This window comes from Carettochelys insculpta, chromosome 32 (genome assembly GCF_033958435.1).
Source record: "Carettochelys insculpta isolate YL-2023 chromosome 32, ASM3395843v1, whole genome shotgun sequence".
Lineage (NCBI taxonomy): Eukaryota > Metazoa > Chordata > Testudines > Carettochelyidae > Carettochelys > Carettochelys insculpta.
Window position 1 is genome coordinate 3,406,790 of NC_134168.1, and position 13,451 is coordinate 3,420,240.

The 13,451-nt window shown below is 66.8% G+C and overlaps 1 protein-coding gene across 1 annotated transcript in view; it reads left to right on the forward strand.

Annotated features, from left to right (window-relative positions):
- Window positions 1-13,451, forward strand: part of LOC142004557 (T cell receptor alpha chain MC.7.G5-like) — a 369,008-nt gene that overhangs the window by 68,361 nt on the left and 287,196 nt on the right. The window lies entirely within an intron of this gene.

Here is a 13,451-nt window from a genome sequence, read left to right on the forward strand (position 1 = left end):
TCAGGACCAGCCCAGCGAGGTCCGTGCCCAGCTCTGCCTGGACGGAAAGGGCCGCCGGACGCAATGGCCGTAACTCTGGCACTAAACCCACGCCCAAGCGTCCTGCCAGGGTTATTGTCAGGAGGGTCTTATTCTACAGGAACCCTGGGACGCAGGTGGGGAAGAGTCTTGCCCTCCTCAGAACACAGAGAGACAGACAGACAGAGACCCGAGTGGGAGAGAGAGAGAGACAGACAGACAGACAGAGAGACAGACAGAGACCCCAGCGGCGGACAGACAGAGAGACAGAGACCCGAGCGGGAGAGAGACAGACAGACAGACAGACAGACAGAGACCCCAGCGGCGGACAGAGAAACAGACAGAGACCCGAGCGGGAGACAGACAGACAGACAGACAGACAGAGACCCCAGCGGCAGACAGACAGAGAGACAGAGACCCCAGCGGCGGACAGACAGAGAGACAGAGACCCGAGCGGGAGAGAGACAGACAGACAGACAGACAGAGACCCCAGCGGCAGACAGAGAGACAGACAGAGACCCCAGCGGCGGACAGACAGAGAGACAGAGACCCGAGCGGGAGAGAGACAGACAGACAGACAGACAGACAGAGACCCCAGCGGCGGACAGAGAGAGAGACAGACAGACAGAGACCCCAGCGGCAGACAGACAGACAGACAGTCTGTAGCGGACCAGCCTCACCTTTCCTGTCACGCAGTTCTCACGTTCTCCGCTGGGAAACCAGCAAGCAGCCCTGGGGCGCCTGAAGCGCCGCGGGACACTTCGGAGCACGAGCGCCTGCCGCAGTGGGTCTCTGCCCTCCAGAGCTCACGCTCCCAAATCTCCGCTAGCCCGTAAGGCGCCCCAGCGCTGCACTCAGCCGGGGCAGCGGATTTCCTGGCCCAGGTGTCAGAGAATCGCTCCTGCTCGCACGTCGCCGCTTGGAGGCGCCGCACGGGCGGGGAACACACGGAACAGCCCGTTCTGCGGTCGCCGGCTGTCGGCTCCTCCCTGACCCAGCCCACCCCGCGCGCCCCGCGGAGAGAATCCGGGCTGTGAAGGGAGGTTACCGCTTCTGCCGGCCGCTCCAGCTCGGAGCCGCACCTGGCGCCTGCACGCAGCTTTGGCGGGAGAGGATCCCCGCCCCCGCCGACCCTCTGCACCGGAGCTAGGAGCCGAGAAAACAAGTCGCCTCCCGCGGGGTTTGCAGCGCAGCTCCGCTGCGTGGAGGAATCACCCCCTCGCCCCCCATGGCTCCCGCGTGGCTCCTGGCGGCTGTGGCCACGGGGCTTCTCGGTGAGTGGCGCGGCGGTTCCCAGCTGTGGTACCCTGTGATGGGTTCCCCTTCCCTGCCCTCCCGCGGTTCCCTTCTCAGACGTGACAGGGAACACCCGGAGTCCCCCAGCCGGGGAGTCCTCAGTCAGACCGGCCCGTCCCGAACGACGCTGCGGAGACCGCCGGCCCCAGACCCCTTCCGGCAGGAACGCGCAGACAGGCAGCGGGAAGTCACTGGAAACCACCAGAGCAAATCGGCCCCGATGCTGGCGGAGTCCGAAGGAAAACTCGGCCCGGGCAGCTCCTGGGTCCGCACCCGCCCGGGTGCCAGGCAGGGACAGCCCAGAGAACGGGGGGGAATTCTCCACCCCCACCCCCCAGGCGAAGCCACCCCCGTTGGGGAGACGGGCCCTTGACAAGGCCCCCGCCCCCTGGCACGGACGGATTCTCAGCCGGTCAATGGCACCTGCCCGGAATTTCGGGGGCCCCGTTTCCCACCTGCTCACGCGAGTTGCCACGTGGGGGCCCGGCTGGGCCGGAGAAGGAAACGAAAACCCCCTGTTTTCTCTCCACGGCCCCTGCCCGACGGGCGCCCTCTCCTCCTCGCCCGGCTCAGAGCCCTCGCCTTGCTGCCAGCTCTGCCTTGCCGGCCTGGCGGATCCGTCCTCCCCGGCCTTGGGACCGAGCACCAGAGCCCGGGACTCCCGCTGGAGCCGGGCTGGCGGCGGGGCTCAAGTGAGAGAGATTCTCCCACCGCCCGCCCGCCCGGCCGCCCCCTGGCTTGTGAACGGAGCTGGGCGCTGTCTGCCCAGGCGCTGGCTGTCAGCGGCATGTGTCCGTCCCACCCCCGGCAGCTCTTTCTCAGGCGCCGTCCTGGGGCCTGGAGGCTCCTCGCGGCTTCCCCACCGCGTCGGTTCCGCCAGGGAGCGGCCATTGTCTTACCGCGGGTCCCTGAAACGCCCCGGCCCCGGCCCCGGCCCCGGCCCCGGCCCCGGCCCCGGCCCGCAGCTGTGCGACTCACGCCCGTTCTCAGGGAGCCCCGGGTCTTCGGTCCTGTCCTTCCCCCGGGGGCTGGCGGCGCCTCTCGCACCTGAGTGTCCGCAGGAGAGAGGGGCGCGTTGTGCTGTTGTGGTTGTGGTGGTTGTGCGACGCGGGAGGTGGGCGAGGATTAGCTCAGGGGTCAGAGCGGCGGCCCTGCAGCCTCCGTGTTTCCGCGGGAGCCGGGAGCCGGCGCTCCGCACCCATTCCCGCCGTCTCCCTCCCCCGCAGCAAAGGCCGGCGGAGACTCCCTGAACCAGACCGCGGGGAGCCTGGCCGTCTCCCAGGGGGACCCGGTGCGTCTGCACTGCAGCTACCAGGCCTCGTTCGCTGCCTTCCCCTTCTGGTACGTGCAGTACCCCGGCGAGCGCCCCCGGCTCTTCCTGCGGCACACGGGCAGCGAAGACTCGGACGCGGGGCGAACCAGAGGGTTCCGTGCAGAACACGACAGCGGGGGAAAAACCTTCCCCCTGGAGAAAGCGGCCAGCGACCTGAGCGACTCCGGGACCTACTACTGCATCGCCAGGGATCACAGCGGCGCAGACCGGCGGGGAAGCTCAGCAAAAACCCAGCGAGAGCGAAGCGCTGGGCCGCGGGCCGCACAGGGCTAATTCCCCAGCCCGCAAAACAAATAGCCTCGCCCCGGCCCCCGCCCTGAGGCCGAGGGACGGGAAAGGGACTCCGGCCACGGAGGAAGCGGGTCTGTGCGCAGGAAAGCTCGCGCTGCAGATACCTGTGAGTCTCTCAGGTGCCCCGGGGCTGCTCGTTGTTCTCGGAGATACAGACTGGCCCGTTCGCTCCCCGACACTCACACACCTCCGGGGACGCCAGACAAAGCAGCAGTCCCGGGGCGCGGTCAAGGCCAAGGGAATCACCCCTCGCGTGATGAGCTTTCCTGGCGCGGCGCCGCCTCCCCGGCTCCGGGGGTAAAGCGCGCCCGGGCGGCTTCGCGAGGGTGCGGACTCCGGCGGCCGCCCCCCTGTGACGCCTGGGCACGAGGGAAGCTCTGGCCAGACGCGCCCACGGGAGAGCGTCTCCCACACAAACAAACGCTCGGCGCCGGAAGCCCGGTGAGCTGAACGGGGGGCGGCGGAGGCCCCCCGCTGCTTCGGGAAAGTCCCCTTACGCGCCCCAGTCAGGGTGAGATCCGCCCTCCCCACCTGAGGCCCCGCTCCCCGGGAGCTGGCTGGCCTGGCACCCGCCCAGCTGCCGCGCACTCACGAACGCGAGGCCGAGGGGCACCACCAGCCACGACTGCCCTCCTCGCGGTCACGCCGGGGAGCAGAGTCGAGCGGGGGGTACAGCTGTGGCGCCCCGCGGCCTTTCCCCGGCCGGGCGAGCGGAGCAGGCCTGGTCGGCTCTCACCGGCTTCGCTCGGGCTCTTGTCACACTAGACGGAGAGGGTGTTACCCGCGCCAGCCCCGGCCCGGCCCAGCCCCGGCTACGCCCCTCCCGAGCAGCGCCCGCCCGTCGCCGCCCGGTGGCGCTGCTCTCCGCGACAATTCATTGCGGCAGAGCTAATTCCCTGCCTGCGCCGGCCCATCTCCCGTCCCCAGCAGCACCTGCCCGCACAGCCCCGAGCGGACCCGGTCCGCGCTAGTCAGGGCCCTGCGGGGCTCAGACCAGAGTCTCAGGGGACCTTTGCAAGGCCTCGCCTGGGAAGCGAGACTTCCAGGAGGCAGCCAGCTGCGCAGGGGAAGGGGACTAGGACGCAGGACTCCTGGCTTACCCCGCCGCTAGAGCATTTTCTGGCGGCTTTGAGCCCTTTCCCCGCCACTGGGGTTCCTTTTTTTTAATCTTGTTTTTTTTTGGCCAGGAGCAACAAGAGCAGTTTAGGAGCCGAGCTGCCGGCGTCCCACCATGTTCTTCCCCGCACGGTCACTTATCCTGCTGGTGGCGGTTTCGCGTGAGTGGCGTTTTCACTTGTCCGGATGGGAAAACTTCCGACAGGGTTTTACAAAACGCGCCCCCTCCGGAGGAGCCCGGGCTCAAAGGGGGACCATGTTTAACGGGGCTGGATGCCACCAGGGGAGAGTGACCCACACGTATCGGGCTGCAGGCGGCCAGATGAGGCTATTCTCACCCTCAGACCAGAGTAGCTAAAATAAATGTTTGCTCCTCCCTCCCCCCCATAAGGGACGCTCGGAGACTCGGTCACACAAACGGAAGGCACCGTGCTGGTCCAGCAAGGCGACCCTTTGGTGATTGAATGCACACACGACGCCACCATGTTCCCGTTTCTCCAATGGTACGTCCAGCGCCCCCATCAAGCGCCGACGCTGTGTCTGAGAGAGAAAAGAGCCGGGGGCGGCCGAGATGAAGGAGACAAAGGGGGCTTTTTTGCCGACCACGTCCAAGAGGAGAAGTCCTTCCACCTGAAGAAAAACTCCAGCCAAATGAAGGACGCAGGCGTCTACTACTGCGCCTTCAGAGACACAGTGGGGAAACCCGCCCGGGCGCTGAGCGAAAACCCACCGCAGCGCAGACAGCCCGAGAATTCTGCCTGTGAAGAAACCCCCCAGTAACGAGAAGTCCTGCGGCGCCTCTCAGACTAACAGGCCGATTGGCGCAACAGCTTTCCTGGGCCAGGAGCCGCTGGGTCAGATGCGCTGGCGTGGAAATCCCAGAGGCAGGTCTAAACACGCGGGCTCGTGGAAAGAGGGGGGTCCCCGTCCGGAGGAAGGGCAGATTTAATGAGGTCCGTTCAGTCAGGGAGGAGGCGGCCCACCTCCAGCAGCTGACCTGGAGGGCGCTGCAATTAACTCATTGGCACATTTGAGACCGTGGGTCCAGGACCGAACAATGCCTGGCAATGGCCGGCCCGCTGCAAAAGCAGTGGCTCCTCTCTGGGACCTCCAGGGAGAGCGGAGCAAAGAGCGGGGGCTACGGACGGGAATGGGAGTCTAGCCTAGTGGTTAGAGCGGCGAGCTGGGAGCCAGGAGTCCTGGGGTCCATCCTCCCCCACCCGCCAGTCACCCCAATGCGGAGCCGCCACGGCTTCCTGTGGGCTCGGCTCCCCCGCCCCTTCCTGCCCTCAGAAGGCAGGAAGCCGAGCTCGGGGCCGGGAGCAGAGGGCGCCGTGGGTAGCTCCGGAGACAGCGGGTGGGTCCCAGTTGAAGACCACATTACCCCAGATGCTCCGCAGGGCGGGGGCCGCTCCCCTCCGCGCGCTGGGGCCGCCTGCGAGCCTGAAGATGCCCCTCACCTGGGTTTCGGTGGTGGCAATATTCTCCACGCTGGGTGAGTCAGATCTCGGGCCGGGCGCACCAGCGCCTCCGCCGCGGTGCAGGGTCCCAGCTCCGCGCAGGAGTGAGCCCCCATCCGCGTCTCCAAAGCCCCCTTCCCCGGCGCTTTGGAAGTCGGGGAAGCGGACAACCAGGCTCCGCGCCAGCGCCGTGCACGGCAGAAATTGTGTGTGTGTTTTTTCCCAGGAGGGGCTAACGGAGGGCTCGTGAACCAGCCGGACCAGAGAGTGACTGTGTCGGAGGGGGATCCCCTGCTCCTGAACTGCACTTACGACCCTAGCCAGTCTCCCACGCTGTGGTGGTACGAGCAGCTCCCCGGGGCAGCCCCTCGCCTCCTGCTGCCGGAGTACGAACCCACCACCGAGAAGGAGCGAAGGGCCCGGCGGGGGTTCTCGGCCAGGAAAGAGCCTCAGGAGAAGAGCTTCCACCTGAGGAAAAACTCCAGCGAGCTGCGCGACTCCGCCCTCTACTACTGCGCCGCGAGCGACACAGTGATGGGAGCGCGCAGGGTCGCCGCGCAAAAACCCGCCGGGGGAAGAGGCGGCGGAGCGGGACATACCGGGGTGGGATCCCCGCGGGTCAGAGCCACGCGCCTGGCGGAGACTCGCGGAACTGCGGAGGAATCCGATGAGCTACGCGGCTGTTCCGCGAGGGGGTTAAGCCACGGGGGGACTGGCTATAGGACACCCCACGAGAACCCACGCGTGGCCTATTCCCGGCACCGCACGCAGCGCCGGGCACCTCTTTTCCAACAATCCCTCGCTCCCCTCTCTCCCGGGAGACCTAGGACGGTGGGAACCACAGGGGTGGGGCGGAGCGGAGCAGCCCGCTCCCCGGCGCAGCGTTTGCTGTCTGGCAGGGGCTGCTACCGGCTGCTCCCCGGGCGGGTAGAGGAGACGCTGGAGTGGGTAGTGAGGGGATAAGTTCAGGCCCGGGTGGTGCCCCGGGCCTTAGACAGTGACATGGGCATTGGTGGGTGGCAGTGGCAGGGCGGCCTGCGCCGTCCGCAAAGCCTCCGTTCAGGTGAATGGGGAAGTTTTTTAGTTAATTCAGTAGTAGGTTTACTGACCTTGGCCAAGTGCGGGAGCCAGGGAAGTCCGAAGGCCACCGGCTGACGCGAGCAGGAGTTCCCCGAGAAAACCTTCACCGGCTTCAATGAAACCGAATTTCCCACTTAGGGAGCCGGGGACGCACCTGCAGCTCAGAGGCGGTGAGCACCTGAGGGGTCAGAGTGAGAGCAGAAACCTCGCCCCGTAGCCTTACAGCGCTCCCGAAAGGCCTGCAGAAAGCGTCGCCCCGGGGAGGCTGGAGCGCGAAGGGAAGGGGTTTGCAGCTGCGGGCTTTGCGGCGGGGCAGCAGCGGTCAGTGGTTAGAGCACTGCCCTGGGAATGCAGGGCGATGAGCTCAGTCCTTGGGGGGCCTTGTGGGGGGGCCTGCAGGGGTTAGATCAATGAAATCCCGCAGGGGTGGTCCTGCTGTGAGCGGGGGGCGCTGCATTCCCATGGGCCCTTCCAGTTTTGTGATCCGCTCCTCAGGCAGCCCAACGACCGGTTCCCAAACTAGCCAGGAGAGAAGAAGGGGGAAATACCTGGGCCGTGTGCGCGGAGTGCAGCGCAAAGGAAAAGCCCCAAAGACTCCAGATGAGGGGCTGTGTGATGGAGTGGGGGATACCTGTGTGTATGTGAGTGGCTCACAGAGGGTGTGGGGCTCCTGCTGAGGGTAACCCTGACGACCAGGTAACACCTTTGTACTGGAGACAAAGGAGGAGGTGGAGCCTGAGGGGTTTGAATTGGAACTGGGAGTTGAAAGCAGTTAGTCGGGGCTGGGAGAGAGAGAGACACAAAGGAGGAGCCAGGCCCCAGCTCCGGGGGCCCCTCGGGGCCTCCTCTCCCCAACATGGATGGGACTGACTGTCTCTGCCTGCTGCACTGACTCCTCTGTATGATGCTGTGTCCTGTCGGCTAATAAACCTGCTGTTTTCCTGCTGAGTGAGAGACTCTCCTGCCTGCGGACGGGGTGCAGAGCTTGGGGGACCCCAGAACCCCATCACAGGCTGAACCCCCCCAGTCCTGGCGGGTAAAATCAGACCCGCTGCGCAGCGGTCAGCAGAGGGCTCGGCGGCTCTGCCCGCCAGGGGTCGCTGTTCCGTCACCGCCGCGCCGCTCGGCGGAGCTGGCCCGGGCGGGGGTTTCAGAGCCAAGATAACCTCGTACCGGGCCCCCCCGGCCCCGCCCCCGGCCCCACCTGGGATTGCCCCTCCCCCACCCTCCCCAGCCCCCAGCCGCACAGCCGAGGGCGGGGGCAGCGCCCGCCTGCCCCAGGTAGCACCGCAGCCGCTCGGCAGAGGAGACCAGAGCTGGCTGCCGGGAGGTGGGAGGCACCAGCTCCCTGAGTGACCCCCCACCAGCGCCTCCGCACAGGGGAGTCAGGCGGCGAGGGCGCTGCGGGCTCGGGGCGGGGCTCGGAGATCCTGTCCCCGGTCACCCCGCCGAGATGTTCCTCCCCTGGGCGCGTGCCCTCACCCTGCTCCCCCTTCTCGGTGAGTAGCGCCCCAGCCCTGCGCGCGGGGCCAGGGGGCGGGCTGGTGGCAAGAGCCGTGAGTGCCAGGCCGGCTGCGGGGCTGGGTCCGGTCCCAGGCCGCGGGGAACAGCGCTCGTTGGGGCTCGGAGCCCGGTGGTGCTCGGCCTGGCCCCCTCCGCTGCCGCCGGCCGCCTGGGGGGAGATGCCCAGGGCAGATGGAAGCCCAGAGGCCTCGGGGTGGCTATGGAAACTCTTCCGTCTTCCCCCAGGCGGAGCCAAGGGCCAGACAGTGACGCAGCCCGAGGGCAGAGTGACCGTATCCCAAGGGCAACCGGTGCTTCTCCAATGCACCTACACCGCTACCTCCATCCCCTGGCTGTGGTGGTACGAGCAGCTCCCCGGGGCAGCCCCTCGCCTCCTGCTGCCGGAATACGAACCCACCACCGAGGAGGAGCGAAGGGCCCGGCGGGGGTTCTCGGCCAGGAAAGAGACGCAGGAGAAGAGCTTCCACCTGAGGAAAAACTCCAGCGAGCTGCGCGACTCCGCCCTCTACTACTGCGCCGCGAGCGACACAGTGATGGGAGCGCGCAGGGTCGCCGCGCAAAAACCCGCGTGGGGCTGGGAGTGGGGGTGGGAGGCTGTGGCTGCCCGGAGCGGTGTGGGCTGGAGGGAGGGAGGGAGGCAGGTCTGCGAGGAGCGCTCCTGGCTAGCGGCAGGGCTGGGGCTGAGTTCGTTTGGGGGTTTGAGGGCGCGGGTTGCGGTTACCGGTACAGTCGAGCCCCGGCGGCTGCTCGGACTTGGGAAGGAAACCAGAACTCGCCTCGTCTCCAGAAGCGCCAGAACAAAGTGCTGAAGGTGCAGGTTGAAGGGACCCTTCACTGGATGTGCCGGGGAAGAACCTGCCCTGGGGGTGCGGCAGTCCCCGCCCCTGGGCTTGGAGGTGAGTTCGCACCCTGGGGCAGGAAGTTCACTTCCTTCAGCTCGCTTCGGTAAGCCCGTCACTGAGCCTTCAGGTTTCAGTGTGGGTAAAACTAAGTGACCCGCTGATAAAAACAGCCCCGCTCCCGGCTAAGTCCAGCCTGGAGCGCCGGCAGGGTGAGGTGTTCCCAGATGCCCTGAGGAGCGTCCCCCTGTAGGTGATAGATGAGCACACTAGGGGTCGCTGCAACACCCGACAGACCGCTTCCCTTGGCTTGGTAGCTTGTCTACACTAAAGAGAGCTTTCGGAAGAGAGTGTCCACACTACCTGCCCCCCCCACTCTTTCGAAAGAAGGAGCTATGCATATGCAGCACCTTATTAGCATAATGGCCCCCGAGCTTGGCAACTGCCGGTGTCCAAACGCAGCTGCCCGTGTAGCATGTGTGGGAGTGGGGGGTTTTCTAAGCGGACCCCTGATTTCGAAAGCCCTTTATGCCCAAAAGCAGATGGGAATAAGGAAAGGGGCAGATTTGGCAGGACTAGTGAACAGCAGCTCATGAAACCGACCAGGCCGCCTGCTCTCTGCCCAGGGGCGCTGACCATTTCCTGTTCCGGAGAGTCCAGTGGGTTTTGGCCGCCGGTAGGTGGTGGTCGCTCCTCGTAGGCCAGCTTGTTTGGTGGCTCTGACCTTCCGACCTGGGAAAACTTAAACACAACAGGCTGGGGCGTTCTTGCCTGGGCGCAGAGGGGGCTGTATCTACACCGCGGAATAAAACGGATCCCATTTTACAAAGGGAGCAGGTGGGTCGTTGTAGGGGCAGAAGAGTGAGTGGGGATATTATTAAGCGGCTGGAGAGGGGCTTTGGGAACCCACAATGTAGGATTTAGGCGCCTCCCTGCCCCTGTCATGGCCTAAGCCCCTTGGTGAGTCTCTGGACCGGCCGTGCCTGAAGAGGGAGGCAGGCGCCCGGGGGTATGGGGCGGCATTCAAGGAGGCCGCGGCCTCTAGGCTGGCTTTCATTGCCAGTGCGCATCCGGGCTGCTGCATAAGGCACCTGACCGCCCATAATGATCAGACTCCCCCAGAAACAGCCCCCCCCTGCCCAAGGCGCTTGTGGCAGAGCCGGGAACCGAACCCGGGATCCTGGGGCGGCCCCTTGCAAACGCCGTAACTCAGACATAAGCCCACGGCCTCGTGGTCGGAAAGCCCCCGGCGACGCCGACTCAACAGCCCATAGGAGACAGCCGGGGTCCGCCCGCCAGGAGCGCGGCCTCGCCGGTGGCTGTTTCGGCGGCTGCCCGCCAGAGGGCGCCCCGCCCCTTCCCACGCGCGCTCCCGGGGGCCGCCCCGGTATTGCGGGGCTCGGAGCCAGGGGCTGGGGGAGAGCCCTTCGCTGCGGCCTCACGTGCTGCTGGGAGGGGGCAGAGGCCTGGGGGGGCCTCAGGGCTCATCTCCAGGTCCCCAGGGACCAAAAGCAGCGGCGGGCGGGGGCGGCGGCAGGTCGGAACCAGCTGCAGCGCCGGGCGAGCCCGGCCGGAGAAGCCGACGCTGCGAAATGCTCCTGGCCCTGGTGGGGCAGCTCTGGGCTCTGCTCCCGGGCCCCGGTGAGGCCGGAGAGTGGGGGCACTGGGGGGGCGAGGGGACAGGACAGGTCTCTGCTCGGGGGCGGGGACGGAGGGGGGTTTATCCTTCGCACACGGACCCCCGGGCTGGCCTCCGGTGAGCGGGGGGGAGAGGGGCTCGTAAGGGGCGATTCAGCCCCACACACAGGCTAGCCATGTCCCGGGCGCAGACGGGAGCGGGGGGGTCCCACCGCCATGGAGCCGGGAGGTCCCTGCCCCACGCACAGCTGGTCCAATGTCTCCCCTCCGCCCGCAGACCTGGCCCAAAGCGCCTCCGTGTTCCGGTCCCGCCCAGAAGCGCGGATCCCCCGGAACAAGGCTTCACTCTGAGCTGCACCTTCCCCGCCCCTGGCAGCGGCCCCGACCTGCTTCGGTACCGGCGGGATCCGGACCAGCCGCCCCTGCGCCTGCTGGCCAGGCCGCGGCACAAGGCTCCGGAGCAGACGCCCGTGGAGGGGAGGCTCTCGGCGGCTTTGGACGTGGCGAAGGAGACGGTTCCTCTGAGGATCCAGACGGGTTCTGGGCGGCAGAGCGCCCTGGATCACTGCGCGGAGCCCCGCACTGCGGGACAGCTGCGGCTTCCCCGGACAAGCCAGCGCGGGGCGGGGTGGGCGGCCGAGGGGTGTTCGTGGGCGTGTGACCGAGTCACGGACACGCCGGGCTGGGAGGGGCCTCGGGAGGTTCCCCCCCGCCGCGCGCGGAGACAGGACCGGGAGGACTCGGGTCATCGGGCGCGTTTGTCCGATCGGTTCTTTAATACTCCTCCCCGCTCTGCGCTCAGGGCAGAGGTGTTACCTACCAGCCTGGGGTACAGCCCAGGGGTCATCCTTAGCCCTGGGAGCTGCTCTGCCTGTCACACACATCCAGCCTGACTCACACGCCCCCACCCCCGCCATCACACGTGCTCAGCTGTCGTTTTCCTCCCAGTCTCGCAGCTCGGAATAAAACGTCTGTGCGAGCAGTCAGCTCCTTCCCAAGCGGCCTGCTCCGGAGACGCAGCTCTCCTGAGATTGCCACCGCGTTTCCCTCTCCAGGTGTGATCCCTGGGGGTTGCCCTGAGTGCTGCGAATATCCACGAGCGGGCGCTCCAGCCCTCCAGACCCCCCTTTTGCCAGGAGTCTAACACTTAGTCATTGGTGGTGGGGGGCTGTGCTAGTCGGGAGCTTCGGTAGCAAGCGGGGCCTGTAGCACCTCAAAGACTGGGAAATTCATTGGGTCAGGATCTGTCCTGGGGGAGACGCGCTTCTCCGGGTGCTGGGAGCAGGTTTGTGGCACAAGGAGGGACGAGGGAAGGAGGAGGATGCCAGGGTTAGCAGCTGCTGGGGGGCGGGGAGAATCCCCCCGGGTGTCACGTAGCGTTGTAGGGGTGAGAGCGCTTCCGCTCACCGCGGAATCCAGGCGCGGTGTGGTGGGTCCCCGCTTGCCCTCGGCTGGTGCGCACCGAGCTCCCCGCCCCGCGGCCCGAGAGATTCGGGGGGCCGGGGGAGGGACCCGCCACAGGTTCCGGGGTGGGGTCAGCGCGGTGGGCGGTGTTCGCTGGCGTCGCGGAGCAGGGGGCAGGCCCCGCCGGGGCTGGAGGAGCGGGCTTGGCGGAGGCTTGTTACAGATTTATTGCCTGTGGCTTGTTTCACGAGAACAGCTGCGCCCACCCTGCCCGGGTCCAGCCTATTGAGCCATGAGAGCTGCAGAAACCCTGCTGGGGGCGGCAGCCGCGTTTCTCTGCTTGGGTGCGTGTCCGCTGCCGGGAGGGTGCCCGAACCCGGTTCCCCCTGCGTCCTGCGCCCCACTCAGGGACCAGGGCGGGAGCGAAGGGGTTAAAGTAGGGGGCTGACCTCCCACATTCCAGCCCCGCTTCTGGGAGAGCTGTGGCGGTCCAGAGAAGCCAGGACGCCTGGGTCCTTTGCGCGGGGCTCATGCGCTGGTGGTTAGAGCAGGGAGGATTAGAGCTCAGGACTCCTGGGTTCTTTACCGTCTCCGCCGCTGCTTAATTAGCAAGGGGTAAACCCCCCCCCCCCCGCACGGCGTTTCCGGGCTGGTCTCTTTGCAGCCCGATCCGGTTCTGGCAGGGCGGGAGCGACCCGGAGGCTCCGTTCGCCTCAGGCCAGACGGGCTGCAGGGGAGTTTCTCCCGCTTCATGCAAGCGCCGATTGTTCTGCCCCGCAGGTGGCACCCAGGGACAAGGCAGCGTCACGCAATCCCAGAGGACGCTGGCCAGGCCGGCGGGGCAGGCGGTCACCCTGGAGTGCTCCTTCTCCACCACGTTCCGGTCCTACTACTTATTTTGGTACCGGCAGCGGCCGTCAGGGACGATGGATTTCCTCTTCCGAGTAGATGAAAGTAACCGTAAAACCAACCGAGCCGGGGCCCGGTTCTCCGCCGAGCTGCAGACGTACCGGAGACTTTTCAGTTTGACGATCAAGGCGCTGGAGCCGAGAGACTCGGCGGTGTATTTCTGCGCTCTGTGGGAAACTCACCGTGAGACGTTTCATCGGCAGCCCTGCACAAAAACCCGGCCCCGGGCTCGCTCCTGCTGGGAAACACAAGGGCGGAACAAAGCCCAGACCGCAGACAGCTGGTGACACCACACTGCGGTGTAACCCCCCGGGCCCGGCCCCGAGCCCTGCTGAGGGAGTCACTCCGGATGAACGCCCGTTTCCACCCCCCGGGGGCTTGCCTACGTTTACCAGGCCCCGGGTTCTCCCCTCGGGGCTGGATTCGCCCACCAGCGCGGGGCAAGGGGGCGGTACACCCAAGGGGTAGACACCCCCACCCCGGACAAACAAGGAGACGCGCGCACCGCCAGCGCGCACCAGACACAAGTCGGCGTCCGAGCTC